Source organism: Dasypus novemcinctus, chromosome 10, assembly GCF_030445035.2.
Source record: "Dasypus novemcinctus isolate mDasNov1 chromosome 10, mDasNov1.1.hap2, whole genome shotgun sequence".
Classification (NCBI taxonomy): domain Eukaryota; kingdom Metazoa; phylum Chordata; class Mammalia; order Cingulata; family Dasypodidae; genus Dasypus; species Dasypus novemcinctus.
Window position 1 is genome coordinate 1,863,605 of NC_080682.1, and position 17,755 is coordinate 1,881,359.

Sequence of the window (17,755 nt, forward strand, 5' to 3'; positions counted from 1 at the left end):
TTCCTTAGAGAAGTGACTTGAGCGGCCGAGGTCACGCGCCCAGTCCCAGCGGGGAGCAGCCCCCACGGCTGGTCGCACGGAAGCTTCTGGAAACACCCTGGCAGGTGGGGTTCTGGGTGGGGGGCTGGGCAGTTCTGACGGCCCCGGTGGCCCGAGCCCCCCAGAAGCTGACGGGGGCTCCCCAGCCCCGGCTTGCCCCGTCCCACCGCCCTGTGGGGTCCTCCCTTGCCCCCGTGCCCCCGCACCCCCACTCCTCACCCGGCAGCCCCCTCTGTGCTTCTGGACGGTGCCTGAGATGCTGCAGGTGGGACCCGGCCTCCACCCAAGTGAGTTGGAGGCGGGGGCGGGGGCTGGTGGCTCTGGGCCAGGGTCTGGGGGCCCCGGCTCTGGGGCCACAGAGGCTGATGCGCTCATCCCGCCGGGCCCGGCCGTGTCCAGGCCTGGCTGGCCCTTGGCACCAGGCCGGGAGCCTCAGGGGCTCCCTCTTACCCCAGGCCCCCCTCGCCGGGGACCCAGGCCCAGGGCCCCGCGCTTCCTCTTGCCCCCCTCAGCCAGGCTCTGAGAGGGTGAGGACCCCACAGCGTGGTGGGGTCTCGGGGCCTCCCCTGCCCGTCAGGTGCAAGCGTGACTAGCTGGAGGTAGGCAGGAGGCGGCCGTGTGGACCCACAGGTGGGCTCGTGGGCCACACGTGGTGGGGGGCGCGGGGGGCACCGAGGACTGGCCGAGCTGGGCGTCCAGGCCACCGAAGGGGACCCCTCTCACGCGCCTCAGCGCCTCTCCGCGGCGGCCTCATGGACACAGTGCTTCCTCGTTGGACTTTCCAGAGGTTTATTGGGGCACAGCCACGAGTGTTCGAGTCTCCCCGGCCGGTGTGCGCCTTCCTGGCTGTGGCAAGAGGCTCTGAGCCCCCGCCCTCACCGCCTTCACCCCCTGCCCTCGCCGCCGCCCCCCCTGCCCCCGCAGGGGCCTGTCCTGGGCCTGTCGCGTCCCCGCAGCCGCCGTGGGCTCCCGGGCCTGCTGCTTTCCTCGGCATCGCGTTTGCCCACGTGGCAGCGTGAGTGCATTTGTGCCCAAATAACGGCTGTGTATGGACAGCCCTCGCCAGCGGCCGGGCACCGGGCGCCCCCACCTCTGGCGGCCATGGCTGACGTGTGGGCTTTGCAGACACGCTTTCGGGTGGGTGTGGAGTGGGGCAGGCCGAGGCCGGCAAGGCTCCCGCGAGCAAGGCCCCCAAGAGCAGAGGGGCCGGGGCCATCTCAGGGGCCATCTCAGGGCTTCGAAGCCTCGGCGAGGCCGGGAGGGGAGGGGGCCGAGCACCCATCGGGCACCCGCGAGTTGCAGCGCCACCCCCAGCCCGCCTCGTGGCCGCTCTGCACGCAGGTCTCTTCCAGTGGGGGCCGTCCGCATGGCTGCGTGGACGGGGAGGCTGTGGGGCGGGGGTGGGGGTCCCCGGTTCCTCCATTTCAGAGTTCAGGTCCTGGGGGCGGGGGTCCCAGTCCCGGCGCGTCTCGTCGCTGACCCTCTCTCGCTGGCAAGGCTTCGCCGGGGCCTTCCGTCAGAGCCCCAGGCGGGGGCACCCGGATCCCCAGCCCCTTCCCCACCCCTCCCGGGGCCTGGGGTCCTACGTGCCTGCCGGCCACCGCTGAACGGCCTGCGTCCCAAGCGGGCCACCGCTGGAAGGCCGAGGGCCCGCGGCCCCTCTGCGCTCTGGGAGGCTGAGGCAACGGCCCTGCCCCTCCATGGCCCTGCGCTGCCCCTGCGCTCTCCCTGAGGAGCTGCCGCCACCGTGGCGGGCTCCCCCAGGAGGTCCTGGGGCCGCGGCCCTCCACCCCCACCCCGCGGAGCCAGCAGCAGCCCTGGACACCCGGGCAGCCCGGTGTGGCCTGGACACGGGACGCCGTCCACAGAGCCTGACCCTCGCGGCCGGCCGCCCCTGAGCCCCATGGGGACGGCGGCCCCTGCCCAGGCCGGGCAGCTCGTCCTGTCCCTCCTCCGGCCAGGCGGGAGCAGGCCGCTGCCTCCGGTGGCCCTGGCTCTGCCCGGTGTGCAGGGACTCGTGTCCTCGGCCCTCGGGTGGCTGCCACGTGGGGGTTGCACCGTGGACCCCCACCAGGAGAGGCGGGCTGCGGCGCCGTGGATGTGCCACACACTCGGGGCGCCAACCCCGGCCCGCACCCTCGCCAGTGGGCAGCTCTCGCTGGTGTGAGTGGGGGCGGGGCGCCTGCCCGCGGGGGTGGGTGCCCCTGCCTCCTCCTCCCGGCCGCGCCGCATTCCAGGCCGTGGCGGGGAGCCTCCAGGTCACAGCCCAGGGGTGGCCGGGCAGCCCCCTCCCACTCCCACCCGCGTAATGAGTCACAGGCGTCGAGGGGTGCCTGGCAAACGTCAAGGGAGCAGCAGCCAGGGGGGCCCCTCGCGGGCCGGGCCCCGAGCACAGCCCCTGCCCCCCGAGACACGGGCCAGGCGTAGGGAACAAGGTGGGGGTGGGTGGCCCATGGACCCCGGGTGGCTGCTGGGGCAGGGCCGGGCACCCCGGGCCTGAGGCCTGCTCGGCCTCCCCTCGCCGGGAGCCCAGGACCCCCGCAGCCCCAGGCAGCCCGCGAGGGGCTGGCAGCTGCGGGCCGGCCCCCTCCCCACCGGGGCTGGGGGATTCCCAGCAGCCCCCGCGGCAGGCCCAGGGCAGGGGTGAAGTATGCTCTTAACCAGAACAAGGTGCGGGGCCTCATACCTTTCTTTACGAAGTGTGTGGAATTCCGGCAGCACAGGCGGCCCCCGCGCCGCGCTCCCCGGGACTTTACTGGCGGCCGGGGCCTTCCCAGCCTCACAAAGGCCGCGTCTGCCTGAGCCGCGTGGCTGCTGATTTGTAGCCCCCGTAAAAGCCGCGCCTGCTGCCGGGGCCGGGGAGGCACGAGCTCAGCTTTCCAGCAGGCCCACTTCCTGCTGGTGCTGCGTGCGCATGCGCGTGTGCGCACGAGGGGCACCCCCGGAGGGGACCCCAAAGACCGGGGCTCTGCGCTCTGGTGGGGCCCCCACCTCCCTCCCTCCCACTGCCACCCCGCCCCCCGTCCCCTCCTGCTTTTTCCCTTATCACCCCTTCTTCCTCCTCCTCCATCACCCCTCTTCCTCCTCCCTCTATCACCCCCTCTTCCTCCTTCCTCCATCACCCCCTCTTCTTCCCTCCATCACCCCCTCTTCCTCCCTCCATCACCCCCTCTTCCTCCTTCTCCATCACCCCCTCTTCCTCCCTCCCTCCATCGCCCCCTCTTCCTCCTTTTCCCCTGCCTGTCACCCCCTTTTCCTCCCTCCTCCCTCTATCACCCCCTCTTCCTCCCTCTTCCCTCTGCCTGTCACCCCCTCTCAGGCAACCCCTGGCCCTGCACCCCCGGCCCCGCGGCTCGAGGCCCTGCCTGCCAGGCTCGCTGCCGCGATGCACGGACGCTGCAGGGGGTTTCGGGCCTCGCTGGCCAGCGGTCCTTGACAGACAGGGGCGGTGCAGAGCGGCCCGTCCCCGTGGGTGCCGGGAGGGAGCCCATCCCCGTGGGCGCCGGGCCCTGGAGGAGACGCCGCAGACTCGCCACACGAGCCCAGCCCGCCCCCCGCCGCGGCCGCACCGCGGGCGCCCCTGCGCCGAGGACAGAGGGCTGGTGCGCGGGGCCTGGAGCGCCCTGACCCACTGCACTAGTGGGAACAGCGCCTGGGCACCCCGCCGCGGCTGTAGGCACCGTGCCCCGTGGAGGCCGGGCCAGTGCGGGCGGGCAGGCGCCCACCAGCCTGCCGGCCACAGGCCCGCCACTGGGGCTTGAGCCACCCCCGGGGCCACCCCCCGCCTCCATGGTGTCCCCCAGCCTCTAGGCAGTGAAGCGGCCACTGCAGGGCCTCGGGTCTGTGGGGCCCGCTGGAGGTCACCGGGGCCGCCAGAGGCTGAAGCGGGGACCCCCAGCCTTGCCCGCGGCGTGCGAGGAGGCCTGCAAGGCTCCCAGCCGGTGAGGGGGCCGCCGGGGCGCGGGGCTAGGTCCCCGGGCTTCACCTCCTCTGGCCCGGCCGGGGCTCGCCCAGGACACTGGGGGCCCCCCGCGCTGCCTTTGGGGCCTGGCCCCCCGCCACCGTCGCCCTGCTCGGCCGAGCACCCCTGCCAAGCCCGTTTCCGGCTGAGCCCCTCCACGGCTGCTCGAGTCGGGGTACTCTGGGCTCCCAGGCCAGCTCCCGGTTGAGGGGCCCCACGGGGGGGTTCGTGGGTCTGTCGGGGTGCACGAGGGGGCCAGACTTGGGGACACACACAGTGGGGCCAAGACGAGAGTGGAGAGGTGAGGGGCAGCCCCGCACCGGCCTTGAGCTCAGACCCCCAGGCCGCCCCCCTCCCGCTGCCCGCGGGTCCCCGCGCCGCTCGGGGCGGCTGCAGCGCCCGCGCCTGTGGCGCCATCCCTGACCTCTGGGGCCGGAGGTCGAGGGCCGGGGGCTCAGCGGCCCGGGAGTTTGTTGTTCTTTCCGTCTAAGCAAACAGGCCCCCCTGTCAACCGGTTCCTTCCTGCCTCGCCCGGCCTTGGAGGCAGCGAGGGGCCCGTGCGGCCGCAGCCGCGGGGCTCGTGCTCAGAGCGGCCCCGGGGGGTGCTCCGGGTTCACTGGGGAAAGGGGCACCCGCTGGCTCCGGGGCCTTTGGGAGGGACCCCTGGCCACTCGTGTCCAGAGCCCGGGGCGCCTGCCCTCGTGCCCCAGGCATCCCTGTGTCCCTGAGGGGGGGTGACCCCGAAATAGAAGCCACGTGCAGGCCCGCGGGGAGCAGGACAGCTGCAGGCCGGGCTCGCCCCGTCCACACCCCCCGGAATAGCTCCCGCTCCCTCTGCCCGCATGTCCCCCCGCCACGTACACCTCGACCCCTTGGCCGGTATCTAAGGGGAAAGCTATGCGTTCCAGAGCCTTCTTTGGGCTCGGGGACGGCATGCCCAGTTGTTCACGGGTAAGCGGAGCCGCAGCTGCCCCGGCGCGTGACGGGGGGCCGCGCAGAGCGCCCTTCATCTGCCAATATCGGATTGCCCACCCGGGGGGCACGCCCGCCGGCTCCTGCTAAAATAGACCGCGCTCTGGGCGGTGGGCGCAGCTGTCCCTGTCCATCAGGGCGGCCCGGCCAGGCAGGCACGGCGGTTCCTCAGCCCCCCGGGCCCCGGGGAGCGGGGATTTTCACGGGGCGGCCCACCAGGGCCTCACCTCTCCTTCCAGGGGCCTCCTCAGCTCCCCGCGTCCGGCCGCCCGCCCGCGGGCGCAGGGGAAGGCCGGCCGGGCCCTGGGTCCCTGACTCCTGCCTCTTTCTCACAGAGCCGCCTTCCTGCCCGCAGCTCCCTGCGCAGGCCGAGGTCGGGGTGGGGGCGCGGCTGCAGGGGTGGGGGCGTGGGAGAGGAAGCGCCCCGACCCAGTGACCCAGTTGGAGCACTGACGGCGGCAGGAAGCTGTGCTGATCTGGGGGACCCCTCGGGGGGGAGCCCGGGCTCAGGGCCGGCGGGGGCGGCTCCAGCGCATGCCCTGGACCTCGAGGCGCATTCCTGGAGGGCACCCGGCGGAGGCGCGAAGGGCCCGGGGAGCCGCCGGGCACTAAATCGGTCCCGGACGGCATGCACCCGGCAAAACCAGTCACCCTGAGGTCCGCCCGTCCGCGCCCGTGTGTTATTGCCACGGCAACGCAGGGAGGGGCAGGAAAACAGAGGACGGTGGAGCGGGGGTCGCCCCCTCGCGCGGGGAACGGCCGCAGAGAGACGTGGCCAAGTTTGGAGAAGCAGGCGCTGCTGGCCTCGCTCCAGCCGCCTGGACGTGCGCTTCCCGTTCCCACGGGGCTGGCCCCCACCCCCAGCCAGGACTCCATCGGGGCCTCTGGGTTTGGGGGAAGAGGGCTCGGGCTTCCTGCACCCCCAAGTTCCTGCACCCCGTGGGACGAAAGGTCCCACCCCCTCAGGAGGCCCCATTCTCCTTCATTCCGAACGGTGCAGATGAGGGGGCTCAGCGGCCCTGCCGCCTGCCCCCACCTCTCAGCAGGCTGGGGGTCTGGGCTGGGAAGGAGGGCAGGGGGTAGTCTCCAGGACCTGGCCTGGCTCAGGGCCTGGGGCCGCCTGACGGGGGCAGTAGTGGAGCGCAGCGAGGTGGGCGGCGGGCTTCCCGGGTGAGGGCCCCTCTCCCAGGCCAGGCTGCCCCAGGGCTTGCCCCGCCCCCACCCCTGGAATGTGGTCCCGGCCCCAGGGCCGTGGGGCCTCCAGGTGCAGAGGTCTCCGCCTTCTCTGGCATCTAGGCCGAGAGGCCTCGTCGGGTGGGGGGCAGTGGGCAGGATGTGGACAGGCCGTTGCCGGTCGGGTGGGAAACTGAGGCAGGAGCTGGCTGCTGAGCACGGCTGGAGCTCAACCGCTGACAGCCCCCGGGCATGACCTTGCGAGGCACAGGCAGAGGGCGGCAGGCAGGGTCAGCAGGGCCGCTGTCCGCAGCCCGAGCCCTGGCCCCGGGGCCCAGAGGCTAAACTGGGGGCCAGAGGAGACAGCCCGGAGCCCGGGGCCCTGCGGGAAGCAGAGCCCCCAGCGCCCGAGGGGACCCCGGCTCCAGGGCCCCTGCGCAGCCCCCCAGGCCCGCCCGCTTACTGTGTCAGGGGCTACTCGCCCTCCTCGGGGCTTCTTATCTGTGGGAAAGAGATTACCGGTTTCTGGCTTTAAATTTCCGAGCTGAAGTTTTCAGCATGTCATCTGAACCGTGCCTGTGTCGCCGCACACCTGGAGGGGGGGGCGCCCTATGGGACGTGGAGCCCATGATCCAGAACTTGGGGTGCGGATTCCGACCACAGGGCCTCCACGCCGCCCGCAGCTCCCCTGACCTCGTCGCAGAGGCCACGCCACGCGGCCACGCGCTCCCCGCCCGGGCCTTTGTCTCTGCGCCGTGGGCGAGCAGCCTACCCCCGCCCGCCCGCACAGCCCCCGGCCCCCCCCAGCCAAGGAAGGCGCGGGAGGAGGCGCGGGGGCGCAGCGCCAGGCGCCAGGCGGGGGTCCTGCCAGCGCGGCTGGGCGCTGTCTGGGGGCGTGGGTGATGGGGAGCGCAGGCCGCCCCCCGTCCCCCGGTAATTGGAGGGGCCACTGGAGAACCGGCCTTGGGCTGCGGGTCACTCTGATTTGGGGATTTCCAAACATCGGGAGGAATCCAGGCCTGCGGGGTCACCCGCTGACCCCGCCCCACTCATTATGTCCCAGCCACATCGCCGTGATGCCTGATGGAATCCAGAAGGCCCCGCGGGCAGGGCTGGGGTGGGGGCTGCCGGCCCCCTCCCCGCCACCCCAGGCCCGGCGTCCTCCCCGCGGGCTGGCCCCGCTCTCCCTAGCCAAGCCAGCCCTGGGTCCCACTGGTTCTGATCCGGTGTCCTCTGGGCCCAGCCGCTTGGCCGCAGCCTCTCCAGCACCCCCGCTTCCACCCACCCCTCAGCCCTCCGGGGATCCCGGCCCCCTCTTCTCTGCCCCAGACCTGCGGCACCCTCCACCCCTTTACTTCCCAGCGCGTTTCGGTGGAGGCGCCAACCTGTGCCGCCCGCCTTGGCCCCAGCGCCCGGGGCCCGCCCCCCACCCAGCTTGCCCCGGCCCCGCCCCCCGCTTCCTCGACCCTTCCCCTGCCCGGGCTGCCACAGCGCACTGGGGGACGGCCCCGGCTCACATCCGAGCCTCTGGCCCCCTGCTCTGCCCGCCCATGCCCCGGGCCGTCCTGGCACCAACAGGCCCCCGGGGTCCAGTGGGCAGATGGGCCAGAGGACAGATGCCGGGACTTGGGCTCCTGGCCTTGCCCGGTTGCAGAGCAGACCAGGCCCACACTCCGATCCGCGCACTGCCCCTGCGCACCCTGGCCGGGACCCCAGAGGCGATGGGCCAGGCCAGCGAGGGCGGCCCCGGCCCCCGGGCAGAGGGTGCACCCCAGAGGCTTCTCCTGGCCCTCGGCGTATGGGCAGGCCTGGGGCTCCCCTCGTCGCCCAGGGACGAGGTAGAGCTGGGGGGCCGGGCACCCTCCAAGGCTGCCCCTCCAAACCACCGGGGGGTCTGAGAGGAGGGGGCTGCCTGAAGCCGGGCGCAGCCGAGATGCCGTGCAGGAACGTGCTCCCCGGAGCCAGGCTCCGGGCCCGGCAGGGCGGGGGCGGGCCATCGGGGGGCCACTGCCCGTACCCCCTCCCTGGGGAGGGAGCCAGCCGGAGGCAGCAGCGCCCTCCCATCCCTCCGAGCCCGGCGCGGCCCTTGGGGCGCAGGGTCGGCTCTCGCCGGCCACGGCTCCGCGCTCTCCGGGGCAGGAGGGTTGGCGAGGCCAGCAGGCCACACTCAGCCACCAGTCGGCCAGGGCCGCCATTCTCACGGGTCCGCGTGGCCGCCGGGCTGCGGTCGCCCCCTTCCTTGGAGACTCACCCCTCTCGCCCACGCCCAGTCCTCCCTCCCGTGGCCCGTCCAGCTCCGGCCAGGCGCCAAATGACCAGGGCACCCGCCGCACCAGAGCAGGGCCGGACGGGCCTGCTGGGGAGGGGCCAGGGTGGCCTGGGCCAGAGGTGCTTGCGGCCGAGGGTGGGTGGGCAGCAGACGCCCTTGGGCATCACTGCCCCTCGCCACCGGCCACCCCCAAAGCTCAGCCCCTCTGGGCTCCTGGGCAGGGCCCCGGTCACGGCGGCCCTCGGCGGGCACCACACCAGCCTCACCGCCACCACGAGCCCCCATTACGCCCGCAGCACCCGGGGTGAAGCGTCTCACGGCCAGGGCCACGCACGCGGGCCTTTCCCTTCAGCCCCTCTGCACACCCCTTCCTCAGACACGGAGAGACGCCCCTGCGCCCAGGCCCCCGCCCACGGCCCCGCACGGCCTGCCCCCACTCCCTGGCCCTGCTCCCCCACTGCACAGCCTGCCCCCCAATTCCCTGGCCCTTCTCCCCTCACTGCACGGCCTGCTCCCCCCACTCCCTGGCCTTGCTCCCCCCACTGCACAGCCTGCTCCCCCACTGCACGGCCTGCCCCCCAATTCCCTGGCCCTGATCCCCCCACTGCCCACACTCCCGGGGCCCCTTAGGTGCCGGCACGGCCATGGCTGCAGGCGGCCTTCTCCACGGCCAGCGTCCCCTCAGGGCCCAGTCCCGCCTGGCCAGGCAGGAGATGCTGAGGAAGGTTCTGGGTGAGGGAGCCCCAAAAAGGGTGGGGGCAGGAGGGCCGGTGCGGAGGCGGGAGCACGTCTGGGAGGACAGAGGGTCCCTGTGGGGCCAGGAGGACATTTGGAGGAAGAGTGGGCCTTGGGGGGTGAGGACTAGGGGGCAGGCAGAGGGGTCCAGAGAGCCGGGCGCAGGGCCGAGGGGCGCGGGTGTGGGGGGCTCCTGGGGAGGAGCTCAGGGAGCGGCGGCAGGCAGGAGGGGAGGAGGCTCTACCCGGGCCGGCTGGAGAGAGCGCAGCCCATGCCCACGGGTCCCCGGGAGAGCTGGGGGTGGGCACGTGACGGTGTCTGTCTGTCCCCGCGCCAGCCGTGGGTGTCCTCAGCACCCCGCGGCCAAGGGTCCCTGCGAGCAGCATCCGCCAGGGCTGGGGTCCCGGGTGAGGTCCCCAGGGCCTGGGTCCGGCACGGCCCGCCCTGCTCAAGGTCTGCGCGGGGCTAGGGGCCGGGCAGGGCCCTGAGGGGTCTCACCTCCTTGGCCAGCAGGGAGCCGGCCAGGCCCAGGGGCCTGGAGGAATCAAACTGGGGGACACAGAAGACGCTGCCGGTCACCCAGAGCCACGTGCCATCGCTGCCACACGCCGGGACCGGCTGACCGATGAGCAGGGCCACCCTACCCCGTGCCGCGGGGCCCCGGGCCCTCTTGGCCCCTCTCGCCTCTCTGGGCTGGGGCTGGACGGGGCTGGAAGGGAAGTGTTTTTGTTGAGCTCAAGACCAAGCAGGGAGGGGGCAGGAGATGGCCAGCGCCAGGGGCCAACGAGGGCCAAACTCCCATCGGCAACTTCAGGCTCCGCAGGCAAAACCCCCGCCTGCAGGGATTGGGGAGCCCCCAGGGCGCCTTCCTGGTGAAATCCACTCGCCCTAAATTCGCCTGCGGCTGGGGGCCTCGGCTCACACCCCACCAGCCCCCAGCGCAGGAGCTACCTGATCAGGGAGGCGTCCTCTGGCAGTCCGGGGACAGAGCGCTCTCGGAGGCCCCTGGTGCCTGGCCCTGGCCGGTGGCCCCAGGGCCCGTCACGCCCTCCCCTGGCACACCGGGGCCCGCGCAGGATGCCAGGCGCATCTCCCAGGGTGCCCCGCACGCTCTGCGCCCCGGGGCTCCGGCCTGAGGGCTCTCGGCCCTGACCCAGCAGGGCTGAAGATGGCGGCCGAGACGCAGTGGTGGCCCTGCCAGGCTCCAGCCCAGGGCGGCCTCGCGTAGGGGCTGGGGACAGCGGGCCGCTTCCCGTGGCCCGGCCGAGGGGGCGGGAAGGACGCCCCCCAGCCGCTCTCCATCACGGCCCGCTCCTGACCGTCTCACCAAGACCCGGGGGCCAGAGTGGCTGCTGCCCCACGCGGGCTGGGAAAGGGCGCACGTCAGGGTGGCCGGGGATTGGTCCTGGCCTGAATGGCCCTGGATGGGTGTCCACGTGCCCTTGGGCAGCCTCCCCCGGACGCGCTGCCCAGGCCGGGGGGCCGAAGCCAAAGGATTAGGGGGAAGGCGGAACCTGCCGTCCTTGGCTGCGCTGACTTGGGCGTCGCGTCGTGTCCCTTGGCCCCGGGGGGTCAAACATGCCGGTGGCGACACTGGCTCGGGACACGCGCCATCGGCTCTGGTCAGCGGTCAGCCTCCCACGCCGCCTGCCCCACCTCCAGCAGCCATCCTGCCGTTCTTGTGATCAGCCAGGAGGGCGAGAGGGAACCCCCGTGGCCCCCAAAAAGCCTGTGGGTGCAGGCAGGGGTCCCAGGATGGACACCCCAGCCGGTCTCCCTAGAACGGAGGCTCGGGCAGGACCCCAGGGCCTGGACTGGCCGCCCCGGCAGCCCTGGGGGCCGGGGGGCTGCACGTGTCTGGGGGACGCCACCCCGAGCACACGCTGCCCACACTCGGACCTGGACCAGCGGTGGCCTCCAGGGAGGGGGATGCTCTGGGATGTGCCTTGGGGGGTGTTGGGGGACCCGGAAGTCGGTCCCCCACCCCCAGCCACAGAAAAGGGGTGTGGGTCGGGCAGCTCGGGTCGTGGAAACCTTGGGGACACATTGGGCCTGCGATGGGGCCTCTGGCCCAGGCGCTCCCACCCCCGTCCACCCAACCACAGGAGCCCCAGGGCCGGAGAACGGCCCACCCATCCCCGCCGGGCCCCGGGCCCCGCCGGCCACCCCCCACGCCGCCCACTGCTGGGGTACAGCTGTCCACAGACGCCCCAAGCCCCGGGGGCTTCCACGTCGCGCCAAAGCCCCCGGTGTGGGCTGGGAGAGGGGGCGGGGCGGGGCGGCACGGCGGGCGGGGAGGGGGCAGTTCTCGCTCAACCTCCTCCCCCCCTCCGACTGGCCCACTTAAAAATAACGAGGTCCAGGTGGCCCCCTGGCCGCTGGGCCGAGCCTCCCTGCCTGGAGCGGCTAATGACAACCAGAGGCGGGGAGGGGAGAGGCCCTCTGCTGTCAGGGCCCCTCCGGCCGGCAGGTGGGCGGCAGGGCCGGGGCCTGGCCGGGTCGCCGCGGCCCTGCCGCCACGAGGACGAGGCCCGGCCACGGGGACACAGCTCGGAGCCCGCCGGGAGGGGCCCTTGCGCCCAGGCCCTCGTCCAGCGCCCGCCAGGCTCCGCTGGCTGCCCTCTGTGCCTCGGTTTCCCCTCCACAAAAGGGAATTGGCCCCGACCCTTCCTGCATGGAAGGAGCAGAGGCCACACGGGTTCGGACAGCCCAGGGGCCCGGGAAGGTGAGGGCTCCCACGGCGGCTGCTGGGACGGCCCTGCCTCCCTTGCTCTGGGCAGCCCCTGGCCCACCTGGCACCTGGGGTCTGCGGGAGGGGGCTCCAGGCCCTAGCCCCCGCCTCAGGGGCCTCCACTGGGACTCGCCGCTGTCCAGCGCCCTGGCCTCTCCCTGCCCTGGGTCGGCGAGGGGCACGCGGCGTCAGTCTCGGTACAGTGTGCCGTCCGCAGGCCCGGCGGGTACTGGCCAGGGAGATGCGGGCGTAGCCCCCTGGGTAGGCCATGGGCATAGCCCCCTGGGAAGACTGCGAGCAGTGGCTGGGCTGGAGGGGGGGCGTGGGAAGGAAGGGGAAGGGGCTTCAGAGGTTGGCAGGTCCAGAGAGGCCAAGGAGGGGGCTCCTGGGGGTTGGTGGAGGGCAGAGGGGGCACACCGGGCCCAGGACGCCTGGGTCACGGCCAGCGGTGAAGACGGGGTGCAGGTCTATCTTATGAAAAGGAGGCGGGGGGGCGCGGCGAGAGAGGAAACCGCGGAGGGGTTGCAGGGCGGGGCTGATTTGAGCAAAGGGCCTAGACCTGCACGGTGGGAAGGGGCTGGGCAAGGGGACAAGGCCATCCGGCTGGAGAGCATCCCCGGGGCGAGCTCTGCCATTGATGCAGGAAAGGGGCTGGCCCCGTGTCCCGCGCCACCCCCTCCCATAAACTAAGGCAGGCTTGAGACCCTAGAGTGGGACTGCCCAGAGAGGGCCAGGGTCCCCCAGGGAGGTCAGGGCGCAGGAGGCTTCCCCGCTGCCAATCAAGGGCTGCCGTGGTGGGGCCCGCTCTGCCGGGCTGCCCCCCCCACCCCAGGTCTGAGCAAGGCGCCTCCTGGGAGGGAGGGCGGCCTGGGAAAGCAGAGGCCTTCAGGGGCCATCTTGGGTGCAACTTCCTGCGCCCTGGGGCGCGTCCAGCGCATAGGAGGCTCTCTGGGGTCGGGTGGGCCTAATGTCGGGGGCCGGGGCTGGGGGAGACGGTACCCCCTGGCGCCAGCTGCCTCCATCCCAGGGCCGCGCGGCCGGGCCTCTGGCCGGCAGGAGCGATAATGCCCGAGTGGAGCCGGGAGGGGGGCCGCGGGGGGCTCGGGGCAGCATTCCTGCACAGCTTTCCCACGACACCCCACAGCCCGGGCCCCCCCTTGGCACCCCTGCCCCTCCCAGCTGCTCCTCCATCCGTCCCACCCTGGGGCCCCCGGCACAGAGCGTTTTCGGGGGCAGCGCCCTTTCCCAGGCGGGGAGGAATTTGAGGAGGAAGCAGTCCTGGCCTGGGAATTCGGAAAATGCGTCCAAGGGCTTGGATTCCTGGGAAGCGACGGGCAGGGGGATTACGAGCAGCGGAGAGTGGCACCAGGGGCTGACTGACGGGGCAGCTGGACTCCAGGATGACAAGGGGGCCTTGTCCGCGGGGCGAGGCCGGGCCGGCAGCTGTCCCCATCCGTCAGCCTGGCCCCTCGCTCCCCCCCAGGCTGGGGGAAGCGGCTCTAACCCTGGAGCCACCCACAGCCTGCACGGGCGCCTGAGACCCCTACTTCTCCAGACCTCCCTCCCTCAGCAACACGGGGGCCAGGGGCACGGAGCCGGCGGGGCCTAGGTGCGTCCCGGGCGGCCCCTCACCTGCCCGGCAGTCTCCTGGGTTCCCAAGGCCGGGAGCTCAGGGCCTGGGAGCTGGCGTGGGCGGCGGGGGCTCCCCCTCGGAGGAGGGGGAAGGGGCTGCTCTGCCTGGTGGGTCTCGCCCCTGGGAACCCTCAGGAGCAACAGCTGTCCCCGCGGCTCCAAGCTGGCTGACAGCTCTGCCCGGCCCCCCGGGCTAAGCGCCCCTTGATTTATTATGGTGGATATTCTGACCAAGGGGAAGGGGCCGGGTCAGCCCAGCAGCTGCGTGGAGGGGCCCAGGGGTCTCCGGGCGCCTCCGCCCCTGCGCCGGCCCCCTCCTGGCTCCCCCTGCCCCCACGCCCCGCTCCCCCTGCCCCCACGGCCGCTCTCCTGGGGGCCTGGGGCCTGCTCAAGGGAGGCAGCGATGCGTTAGGTAAACCGAGTCACCCCTCTCTGGCAGCTGCACCCAGGCCTGGCAGGGGCGGTGGGATTACAGCTGCTCCCCTGCCTGCCCGAGGCGGGCCAAATCAATTTCCAGCGCCGGGAAGCAGAAAATCACGCTGCCTGGGGCAGGAAAGCGCTCTCACCCCAGGGGGAGAGAGGCTGGCCGAGACTCCCAAACACTCCCGGGAGCGGGGCGGTGCGGGCCCGGCTTTCCCCGGGGCCGGGGCCATAGTGGGGCACCCTGGGACTCAGGGTCCAAAGGGGCAGATCGTGAGCTGGACTCAGATGCGGGGAGCAGATTCCCGGACCCCCAGCTCCTGGTGTACGAGGCGCTTAACTTTGCAGGGAGCAGAGGCACCCGAGCCCCTAGCCCTACCTGTGGCCCCTCCAGCCGGTCATCTCACACTTTCTGGAACATTCTAAGCTGTGCCTGGAAAATGCAGCCACATCCTCGCCCTGCTGGGCGGCCCGGGGGCTCCCACGCTGACTTCACCCCTGCCCCGTGTGCCAGCCCGGGCCCCTGGCTCCTCACAGGGTGGCACTCCGCAGGGCTGGGACAGGGGGCAGCCCCCCGCTCCCTCCTCTCTAGGTGCAAAGTGCTGGAGGGGATCTGCGGGTGTCGGGTGGGGGTGGGGGTCAGCATCGGGCTCTGGAGGGGGAGTGGGGTCCGCCTGGAGGGGCTTCTCTGGGCCCCAGCCCACCCTCGGGGCTCCCGCCGGCCCCTCTCGCTGCCTCCGCCCCGAGCCAGGTAATTGTGGGCAAATGCAGGCCACATGCCCGATTCATTTACACTTAATTCCGGGCCGAGCCCCGCGGCCTTTGAAGTCCGAGCACCCGCGCTTTGAACGCTTTGTGGGCTGAGAAACAGGAAGCCGCCTCCCGCAGACCCCAGGGACAGCCCGCCAGGGCCTGGGGCCCTCTCGCCCCTGCCCTGGGTTGCTGGGACCGGGTCTGCCCTGGGTCACCCGGCTTGCACGGCAGAGGTGGGGGTCCAGGGAGGGGGGGAGTCCCAGGGAGAGGGCCCAGGTGGGATGGCCCCCGCTGGCCCGCGGCCGGCCCTGTCACCGCTCCCCTGACAGTGGGCAAACAAGGGCCTCTTCCAGGAAGGTCAGAGGCCACCCCAGGGGCAGGGGAGGGGGCCAGGGCGGGTGGTGAAAGCCTGGGGCAGGATTTGGCAAGCAGGTCAGGGACGGGCCGCCCACTCAGTCCCCCAGCAGCCCAGCCCCCCGCGGCCAGACCCCCCACCCCCCCAGACTCCACCAGTGGGATCTCTGCAGGGCTTGGGGCGCAGCCCGTGGGGAGGGGGCTGCATGAACCCCTGGAAGCAGCCCCCAACCTCCCGGAGCCCAGGGGCTGCAGGAGCGCCCCCTCCCCCCCTGGGGTGCACGTGCTGCGCAGGAGCCTCGGGGCTGCGGGGGCGCAGGCCAAGGCACCCCCCCCCCCCCCCCCCCCCCCGCACACCCGGGCCCCGGCAGCTGCACAGGGTAATCAGGGCCCTGCCGGCGCCGGGCGAGGGGGCAGCCGCCACAGGGTCTGGCGCTGCGTTCCCGCGCCCCGCTGCTGGCTGGTGTCCCCCAGGGCGCCCCCCACCCCCGACCCTCCACGGGGGCTGTGCAGCATCTGGGGAGGGGCAGCTGTTTGTGCTCCACATTCCAGCGCGGGGTCAAGCATTTGGGGAGGCTGTTTTTCTTAAAAAATGTCATTTATAAATAAACACGGTTGCTGGTGGGGCTCTCTTGGCCCCGAATCCCAGGGGGGAGGGCGGGGCGGGGGGCGCCCACGGGTCCGGCTGCAGCTGCCCAAGGCGGGGGGCTTCCTGAGCAGGGAGCACAAGCCCATCGCATTCGGGCACCCCTCGCCTTCCACCGCCTGCTCTGCGTTACGGGGTGCAGGGCTTGCTCTGGTGTCCTCGCCCCGCGGCAGCCCCCGCCTGTGCCGGAAGCGGGGGTCGGCCTAGTTGTCCCCCTCCCCCGAGCTCCGAGCCCCTCGGGCTGCCCCTGCCCCATGCGCAGCTCCCACGGGCTGCCTGGGCTGGGGGCTCGGGCCCCTGCGATCCTGAGAAGAGTCTAGAATCCGAGCTCCAGGCCGCGGGAGCTCAGGAGGAAGGAGGAGGGGCTCTGGGGCCCATGCCTGGCTTGGGGTGTCTCCTCGTCTCCCCCGTCTTGTCTTTAACCGTTTTCTCTCTTACGGAGATGCCCTCATAACCGTACAACCCACGCAAAGCGCACGTCCGGGGGGGTTGGGGGGCAACCCCGAGCTGTGCCTTTCTCACCACCATCCATGCTGGAGCGTTTTCATCGCTCCAAAAAGACAACTCCGCACCATGGCCGCCACTTGGATCCCTCTGTCCATCCCTGCCACGCGTATCCGCTAATCCATCTCCATCTCCGTGAATTTATTTGTATTTACATTTTATGTAAATGGAGTCCAACAATCCGCCGTCTCTTGTGCCTGGTTTCTGTCACCTACGGCAATTCTCTATTTCTTTTTTACAATTGGAAAAACATGAGCATGCTACTCTTCCCTCCACGGGGTTTGCCTTCAGGGCCTCTCGGCTCAGAGGCGCAGACCCCAGGGCTGGACGGAGCGCGCAGGCCCAGCTCGTCCTCCAGCATGCGCCGCCCCTGATCGGTCCCCTGGACCCACTGCCGTGCCTCACCCCCCCCCAACCCAGGGACCCACAGGTGGGCCTTGCTCCCCGAGGGCTGGGGGGGCACGGCAAGCAGCGCCCCTTCCCCATCGAGGGGAGGCCTAGGTCGGGGCTGGGGCCCCGGCCTCCGCGGAGACGATTTCTTGGGGTGGTGGGCTGGCAGGGGGAGACAGTGGAAGGGGGGCACCTCACTCCGGGGGACCCCAAGCCTGCACGGGCTCCTCTCCTCCCTCTCCCGCCCCCTTAGACTCAGACAGACAGGGGCAGGGGGCCGGGCAGCCACGGGCACAAGTGGACGCTCACCCCGGGGCCGGGGAGCCCCTTACTGTAGGGGGTCATTTTGTGAGGGAGTGGGCTCCACAAGCACTTCTGGTCCTGGACGGGGCCCGTGGGCGGCCCGAGCCCAGGGCAGGAGCCCCCAGCAGCTCCTGGCCCCGCAGGCGGCCGAGGGGCCCACGGCGCCCCTCCCCACCCTCGGTGCCCTCTGACCCTGACCCCAGCCCGGCCTTGCCGTCTTGTTTGAGCACCGCAGCAGCATCCGGGGACTTCGCCCCTGGGGTGGGGCCGGTTCTCTCTGTCCCGTCCACTCTGGCCCCTGGGCAGGGGGCCCCAAGGGGGTGGACACCTGGATGGAGACCAACTTCTACCACGCTAGCCTTCCAGAAAGTTCCACCCGTTTCTATGCCGGCCCTGTGGCCCGTCCGTGTCCCCGGCCGTCCCTCAAGTCCCTCAAACCCTGCGGCCGTCACCCCGGGGGTGGGCCGTCGTGCCCCGGGGGGCCTGGGGTCCCTGCTCGGGGGCCTCACGCAGTGACCTTACAGGTCGGGACTGTGGGGTCGGAGCCGCCCCGAGATCCTGGCTTGCCCCTGGCTGGCCGCAGGGCCTCTGTGCCTCAGTTTCCTCCCGTAGTACGGGGCTGCAGAGAGCCCACCGGGGGGCTGGGGGTGCCGCGAGCGCGCGGGGGTGCCGGGCAGTGCTGGCCGCGTGAGCCCCGGCCGCCGCGCCACCGCCCTTGTTCCCGGGGGAGCTCCCTGCTTTGGAACCCGTCCACTGGGGCCCGGCCCTCACGGCCCCTCGGCTGGCCTGCTCCTCCGCCAAGCCCAGGGCCCCGTGGGGCGCCCACTGCCCTCCCCGGGCCGGGCCGGGGGGCTCGGCTGCCCGCTCTAGGAC